General features: G+C 44.2%; 1 long non-coding RNA gene across 1 annotated transcript; it reads left to right on the top strand.

Annotated features, from left to right (window-relative positions):
- Positions 1-2,606: 2,606 nt before the first annotated feature.
- On the top strand, positions 2,607-4,277 carry LOC123089685 (uncharacterized). Its single transcript, XR_006442350.1, has 4 exons — positions 2,607-2,719; positions 3,171-3,337; positions 3,476-3,560; positions 4,067-4,277. It is a non-coding gene; the product is annotated as an uncharacterized lncRNA (long non-coding RNA).
- Positions 4,278-6,771: the final 2,494 nt, after the last annotated feature.

The raw sequence follows: 6,771 nt of genomic DNA, 5'->3' as shown, positions 1-6,771 counted from the left end.
TTCATGTAGCAGAGCATCTTGTCGCCATCGTCAGCCCAGGCGCTCCATGGCCTGAAGATGTAGAAAGGTTCCTTGATGTGGAAGTTATAGCGCAGATCCCATTGTGGAGGCTTGTCATCCTTCGGCAGTGACATGACCCAAAAGTGGGGGCCCACGTAACAGACGTGTTTGACGAAGCACAACTGGCCGTCGAGCTCGAAGGCACCCATTAGCCGCTTGGCATAGTCGAGAGTCTCATGCTCTGGGAGACGGTACGTGCAGTATGTCTCAGTAAGCACATCGACTACCAACACTCGCTTCCAACCTATCGTCACCACATACAGCTTGCCGTCGATCAGCAGTGGCGGCCAAGTCAGGATTTCAGCCGGATGAGATGGTGAGTGGAACGAGTGCTGCCGCCAGCGCCGAGTGTCGCCTAAGGTGTACACGGCCATGTGCACCTTAGAGAACCTGAACAACTTATACTCATTGGTGGGTGGACTGAATCCCAAGGCGAAGAGATGTGTCTTATCCTTGGTTCCTGTGAGCGGCGGTGCGCTGGGAAGCGCCAGCGTCTCGCCGGTGACAGGGTTACATACCACCGCCGGCGCCTCGGGGCCGCTGCCGTGCACGTAGCAGAGGAGGCCGTTGCAGATGTTGGCGAGGTCATAGCTGTTGGGGATGTCGAAGGAGAACATGGCCTTGCCCGAAGACATGCTGAAGATGCTGGCACCGTCGCTCCGGCCCGGCTCACACGTCGTCAAGACGAACAAGACTTCTTTGTCCGCCGACAAAGCGGTGGCGTAATTGGCGGCGTGGAGATGGCGAAAGGAGGGCTCGCTGACGACACTGCGCCACAGCCTCGGGACGCAGCAGCACCGGGCCACGTCCTTTGTCGGCAGCTTCACTAGGATCTCTTGGAGCATCTCCCTTGGGATCTCCCTGCTGTGGCTGCTGCTCTGAGCCTCAACGCGACGAAGATGGCGACGACGACGTCCCGTCGTCATGGATAGACGAAGATGGTGACGAAGACGACGCCCCATTGTTACAGATAGATGGGCAACAGCAATCCGGCAACGTGGAATCGACCAGCTTGTGATCGCAGGGTGTCTATTTTAGAGCACGAGTTGCCGAGTTGGAGTCGAAGCAGGTATCAAGTCGGACTCCTTGTGGGCACACTAATTACTTCCTGATGGTAGTAGTAGTATTTTTAGGATCCGAACCACCTAAATTCCATGCATATGTATTCACCGATTGACACCGTACGTGCCGGACGAGATGGTGCCACACATCCTCCTCCGGCTCGCCGAGTCGCCGTCGGACCGCTGCTGCGTCCAATTTAACCCAGCTCCATGGGGAATTATGTGCGTACGTGCGCCTCGCTCGATATGTGGGTGTGTAGGGCCCTGGGAGATGATGTCAATCCCCCACAATAGGATCAGTGTCATATCATTGCTTTCCCGGGCTTACTTTATCACCTGATGGATGCTTCAGTGACAACATAGTATTCTATGTCGGATATTTCTACCTCTATCGCAGCGATCTCCAAAATCAACACAGACACATTTGTTGAATTGACAAGAAAATTTCTCTCTCAAATTTATTTTAAACACCACCTCATATATTAATTAACCAAAGGACGTGTTACAATCATTCATTACAGAGTTCACCACATAGGGCGGTACAACATTAACAAGAATCCCATCCACTCTGTTATCAAAACTAAACTTAGCTATTAGATGGACCACCTCATTAGCCGAACGTCTAATCTTTGAAACTCTGAAGCTATCCATTAGCTTAGAAATACCCCATGCTTCCTTCTTCAGATCGTGCAGAGCTGGTCTATCATCAAATTCATTTGCAAAAATCACCGCAACAAAAGCACAACCAGTCTCTAAAATTATTGGAGAATGAAGTGTTATACCTATATTTAGATATATTAAAACTGAGCATCATCCCAGCACTCTCACGCACTCAACATCTTGACCATTCGTTTTCATGTGCTGGCCGTTCCTGGCCACTGGATCTTCCTGGGATGTTTTTCGCGAGATGGGCCGTCCGAGGGGCAGCTACTCCGGTAGCTTTTTTGGGCCCCTGTGGTTAAATGGGCTCGTATCGCGTTGTTTTGGCCCATTTGCCGTGCTCAACAGTCAACCCCATCCCCCTTCCTCTCGCTCTCTCAGCCCTCAGGGAACGAGCGATGCTGGCAGCGGAGGTGGCGACGGCGGAGGCGCGCGACGGCTAGGTTGGAGGCCGCCCCACCGGCAGTGCTCGAATCCACCGCGTCAACCCGACAGCACGAAGCCGCCAACCTCATCTTGCTTGAACGGAGCCGCCCACCTCACCACGCTGGCCGCCCCCTTCCGTGCCGTACAGTCGTCGTTGCTCTCCCCACCAGTAAGTTTCTTCTCCCTCGATGCATTATAGGGTTTTGTAACTCAACCAATTGAGGTGCTAAACAATCTGTTTGTCCGGCCGAGGTGCTACAGATAGGGGTAATAAGTTAGGGTTTGTCAGTGTAGAATGATCTATCATTTAACTGAATTCTGGATGTTCCAATTTCCATGGTTCTTCATTTGATTTTCATGGCGCGCAGCTGCAACTGCCATATCCTCCCTTGCAATATTGTTTGGTCATCACAGAGCTCAAGTCATAGGACCATAGCATGCCATGTTGTGGTTGATGCAGATCTGAGATGACACCGAGGCAACGAGATAGCGGGCGGCAGGCCGCTGATGAAGTAAGTAATTGAAACCCAATGAAGGACTCCTGTAATTTTATAGTCCATGTACACATCACGTTGGCAACCTTTTTTTGGAAGAACCACATACAAATGACACCTTTTAAGTTCTCGAGGTTTAGTTAATTCAAATAGATGTTGGTACAGAATTTGGAGTTTTGGCCTTGTTTGAACTCATAACCCAACCAGAAGTTAGTTGCTCATTGGCTGGATAGTGTTCTTAGATTTTTTGCTTCTGGACCGAACTCTTTCATGAATGGATACATTGGACATCTAAATGAATTGTACAGTCCCTAGATGAAGTCCATATAATTGTTCAGAATTGTTCTTATCCGATAAATAAACTAAAGAATCAATTTCAGTTGTAATCTTAGGCATATCTATCTCAACTATTGCATGCTAATTTTTTTGTCTGAACCAAATATTCGTCACTACTTATTATGGAGCAAAGTAATGACGACGACAATTTTCACAATTATCTGGAGTTGGAGGCTAAGCCGGTGGACAAAGGTAGTGGAAGACCTGGTCAATGTCGGGGATGTCGGCGGTCCTGTCTCCCTCATCTATTGCATCAGACCGTCTTCTCCTCATTGTCATGATGCTTCAGAACTGTTGTTGGTGAGCTCCTGTGAAATTCCCTCCTAGCTCCCCTACTCTCCTCGAACACTAGGCCTCTACTCATCTGCCCCATTGTACTGGTGGATGAAATCTCAAAGCACTAATTTGGACTTTATTTCAACTTTCTCCATGGATCAGGCCTCATGCTGTTTGTGAATCCTCTGACACCAATTATTGGAAGAGATGGAGACAATTCTGTATAGTTTGACCATGATCTGAAGAGGTAAACTTATTAGATAGGCTGTTCTGTATGTGAAGACACTAGAACATGAATGCACGTGTTGCCGCGCCCGTCTATCATGTCAATAGAACAATGCAAATATTTGAGTATAGTTGAACGACACGGATATGTGAAAAGGACATGGTTTGGGTTACACTTCTTGTTCAAAGTTAGTTTGTAAAAAAATTAGACAGTATTGCATCAATCATTCCCCATATGTTTGGTGAGCTCACATAACTTCTTAATGTGTAACATCCAAAATAGATTAGGATGGCATCGAATATAAATGGATTAAGCCACACAAATATATATGGTGTAATATTAATGCGGTTATAGTTGGATTGGATTGGATGGAGCTGCTGGAAATACCAGCAAGGAACAGTTAAACAGATGTTAGAATCATCATCAAAAGTAAAATAAATAAATTTTAAGTAGAAGAATCTAGCAAGTAGCAAATACGCTTCAAACTATCTGATTATAGTATAAGAATGTTCCTTTTGCATTTGCAGACCAAGAATGATGGCGTGGCAATCCCAGAACTAAAAGTTTCTCCATCAGCCCTGTTCTTTGCTTCAATTGTGATTCTGGAACTGAAGCTTCATCACCATCATTCTGTCGCTGGTCACATGACTGAATGATTCGATGGGGCAGGGAATTTTCATTTGCATTGAGCGGACACAGAATGTGAACGACATAATTTTCGCTGGCTCAAAGATACAGGGGAGAATGCTAATAGTTTGGTTATATTTTAGATCAGCTTTTTTAGTGAGTTTTTATCATGGTCAGTTATTATAGTAACCAGAAAACACGCGTCGGTCGAGTGAATGGAAAGGCAACAGAAATAGGCTTCTGGAGCAGCAGTCGTTCCACGTCAGGCTGCCTGGCTCAAGCACACAAAGAAGCCCATAAAAATGGTGACCACCTGCTTGGAAGAGATGTTAGTTCTCAATTGTCATGCCCAGGCCTCTCGTACATAGTTTTTTTTTGCGGCCAGTCGATGACAGAACAGCCAGATCAGTTTCGGTAGCAGCAGCCCTTTTAATTTGGCAGACCGTGACATGCGATGGGACCCTAAAAATGGTGTAACGATACTTGGTACAACGACCAGCCAATCTCGGGCGTCAACACCGCGATCTGACGGCTGAGGACACAAGTCACTTTGGTAAATTCTGTATGTCAAGACATTGCACAGTTCTGTATGTCAAGACATTGCAGAGCTTTTGTGTAGGGAAGGTGTTTGAAGATGTAAGCGGATTGTTGTCTCACTTCTTGGTGTTTATCTGTTTTGGTTAGTATTTTGGGGGTCAAATTCCAATGTTTATATGCATCTTGTCCGATACTCAGACTCCCCTTTTCATATAACTACATCCCATTTTTATTCCAATTTTTATGTATGCGTCTTGTCTGATTCTCTGAATCCCATTTTTATTCCCCTTTTCATATAACTACATCCTAGCACCAATGAATGCCATCCAAAGTGCATTCCTCTTAGGTTTTGTCCTTTAAAGATTAACTTGAATTGTCCACTTCACTTTCTTAGAAAGGTAATTGAATTTCCATTCTGCTCCATACTCCCAACTTGCAAGATATGGTCCTCCGGTTGGTATGGACATTTGGAAATGTGAGGTGAATAACTTTCCATTTAGATGTTATACTCTTTTACATTGTATACATGATATGTAAGCATATACTTATGTTAAAATAGATATTTTTATTGATTCCTGCCTTCTTGTCTTCAATACTATTTGTAGTTTGTTTGATAGAATTATTTAAGCTGTGCTAGTCAACCCCGGATTTTTTTTGAAACATTGAATATTTTTTACATGATATACCTAATAGTTAAGTTATTTGGTCATGAGCTACGTGTTGATGCCTTAATGTTTATTTCTCTTCTCTTAAGAACTGAGCGCCAACATGCTACATGTATATGAAATAAATTTAGTGCTGCTTTTTTTTACATGTAGAATACTGATTGTTTTCCTTCATCTATTGCAGAACAGAAAAGGAAGCTATCTTTGATAGATTTATCATATTGCATCGAGATACTTGAATGATGCAGATTCTGATGATGAGACTATACTATCTACTACTACCCATCCCATAAGCATCTTGAAAGCATTTTGATATCAACTGTTGCTAGCTACATATTTCTCATATGATGGTATGCACGAGGGATCGGTCGATGTGTTCATATCCCAAAAACAATTGATGCGGTGGACTGCATTAGATCCTATGTAACAAATTACTACCCCTCCGCACACTATTATAAGATCTTCTAACTTTCTGAATTGGATGTTTATAAATGTGTTTTAACGGGTTTGTCAACTCATTTCAGTCTATATGTAGTCCACATTAAAATATCAAAAACATCTTATAATAGTGAATCGAGAGAGTATTATAAATGTTGGTTATTTGATTGACTTTAGATTACATGGCAGTGTGCTATTGCCATATTATTATCCTTGCTCTGGTGTGGCCAATCAAGTTGCTGGTCTTTGCGGTGACCAGCCTAAATTTGGAGCATATTGGACCTCCTTCATGGCATCATATATTTACATGATTCCTATAATTACATTGAACCAATAAACGGGCGCAGCAACGCGCGCCATCAATGATCTAGTAGTAATATAGAGACAAGCAATGCAAGCTCGGAGTTCCGCTTCCTCCACGCTATTACACCTCCCAATGTATAGTCCCACGAAGAAATCATGACTTTGCCAGCAAAATCCCTAGCCATCACACTCACACTTGCCACGCTAATACTTTTCAAAAAGCTCGTCGACATTAATGTTGATATAACCAGAAGGTGGGGTTTCCAACCCATCTGAACTTCCAAAGTATTTGGATCACTTTTTAGACCACTCATCGTATTTTCCCATTTATTCTTAGAATCATCCAATGGCATTGAATGACATGTGCCAAAGGACGACCAATAATTATCAACAAAATTGGTTGAATTTGTGACTGACTCTGTGCCCTTGCCAAAAAATCAAATCATTTCTCAAGTGCCAGGCTCTCCAAAAAATGAAAATAATTTTGTCCCGCACAGACTGTCCCACTGGACTTAGAAGAACAAGAAACCATTCCGACTCAGTATACCTGAATGCATCCTCCGTAGGTAACTCCCAAATATCTCTCATGGCCATACGCAACGCATGAGCCTTCGCGCAAATAATAAGCGCATGAAACATATTCTCGTCCTCCACTCCACATA

Source organism: Triticum aestivum, chromosome 4B (genome assembly GCF_018294505.1).
Source record: "Triticum aestivum cultivar Chinese Spring chromosome 4B, IWGSC CS RefSeq v2.1, whole genome shotgun sequence".
Taxonomy (NCBI): Eukaryota; Viridiplantae; Streptophyta; class Magnoliopsida; order Poales; family Poaceae; genus Triticum; species Triticum aestivum.
This window is presented reverse-complemented; position numbering and strand designations above follow the sequence as displayed.